Here is a 1,692-nt window from a genome sequence, read left to right on the forward strand (position 1 = left end):
AAAGAAGCTTCGACAGTATGACAGGACATTCACTATTCATCAAATACGACTGCGCATTCTACAAAGTAGGACAAAACATAGCAAACTTATACGTATAGAAGTTAGAAAATTAACATTCGGGACATTTACGAGCTCGCGTACTAAATGTTATAAAAAGACGACAGTTCTTGAAGAAAGAAGGAACAAGGCAAGACGTGATAAGATATAACTCTGCAATGAGTAGTTTCTTTAACTGTGTGTACTCGACTGCCAGAGCTGTGTTCATCAATGATTCGACGTGTATCAATGGGTTAGCCAGTCATACATTCTTCATGGCACACGAGCGAGGACCTGTTCTTCCCACCAAATAACCCCGCCTACCAAGCAGGGGGGGGGGGGTTCCAGTTAAAGCACAAAAACGCGACACAGAAAAAAATTCAACAGTACATCCCAAGTGAGTATATCGAATTGTACGAGGAAGATCTGAGCAGGAATACTGACAGTAGTGCAGCATATGGCGATGACTGATGAACAGTTCATCACAAGTCAAGAAGACTTAAGTTTTGTGTGTCTTTTCCAATATTTCTATAAGTTCCTTTCGCAAGTTTAAAAGTATTATGTTCATTTTGTGTAGCTTGGAGCAGTTGTTTAAACATAAATTCACTGATGTATCCAAATATCATCTTCTTCGTAAGAAACCAATATTTTTTTAAGGAGCTGGGTTTTCTCAGATTTTGCATGTCCGTAATATTGTATGTATTTGTATTCAAGTAAGAATTAATGTGCACAACAGTCGAAGAGCACATAAACTACTAGTTCGTATGAGCAGACTTTCTTAGTGGCGCAGTGGTTAGCACACTGGGCTTCCAGTAGGGAAGATGACGGTTCAAACACGCCTCCGACCATCCTGATGTAAGTTTTCCGCGATTTTCTTAAATCACTTCATGCAATGCCGGAATGGTTCCTTGGAAAAGACAGGGCAGATTTCCATTTCCATTCTTCCTCAATCCGAGCTCGTGTACGTCTTTAATGACCTCGTTGTCGAGAGGACGTTCAGCACTAATTGCCTTCTCCTCCTCCTCCTCCTCTTACTTGCTGATATTTTTTCTTCTAAAACATTTCTTTTGTTGAAACTTCCTGGCAGATTAAAACTGTGTGCCCGACCGAGACTCGAACTCGGGACCTTTGCCTTACGCGGGCAAGTGCTCTACCAACTGAGCTACCGAAGCACGACTCACGCCCGGTACTCACAGCTTTACTTCTGCCAGTATCTCGTTGGTAGAGCACTTGCCCGCGAAAGGCAAAGGTCCCGAGTTCGAGTCTCGGTCGGGCACACAGTTTTAATCTGCCAGGAAGTTTCATATCAGCGCACACTCCGCTGCAGAGTGAAAATCTCATTCTGGAAACATCCCCCAGGCTGTGGCTAAGCCATGTCTCCGCTATATCCTTTCTTTCAGGAGTGCTAGTTCTGCATGGTTCGCAGAAGAGCTTCTGTAAAGTTTGGAAGGTAGGAGACGAGATACTGGCAGAAGTAAAGCTGTGAGTACCGGGCGTGAGTCGTGCTTCGGTAGCTCAGTTGGTAGAGCACTTGCCCGCGAAAGGCAAAGGTCCCGAGTTCGAGTCTCGGTCGGGCACACAGTTTTAATCTGCCAGGAAGTTTCATATCAGCGGACACTCCGCTGCAGAGTGAAAATCTCATTCATTTCTTTTGTT

At 44.2% G+C, this 1,692-nt stretch overlaps 1 non-coding gene across 1 annotated transcript; it reads right to left on the reverse strand.

The window, feature by feature from the left end:
- Positions 1 to 1,134: 1,134 nt before the first annotated feature.
- On the reverse strand, positions 1,135 to 1,209 carry Trnat-cgu. The gene has a single exon. It is a non-coding gene; the product is annotated as a tRNA-Thr (tRNA).
- Between the last annotated feature and the right edge of the window lie 483 nt (positions 1,210 to 1,692).

This window comes from Schistocerca piceifrons, chromosome 6 (assembly GCF_021461385.2).
Source record: "Schistocerca piceifrons isolate TAMUIC-IGC-003096 chromosome 6, iqSchPice1.1, whole genome shotgun sequence".
Lineage (NCBI taxonomy): Eukaryota > Metazoa > Arthropoda > Insecta > Orthoptera > Acrididae > Schistocerca > Schistocerca piceifrons.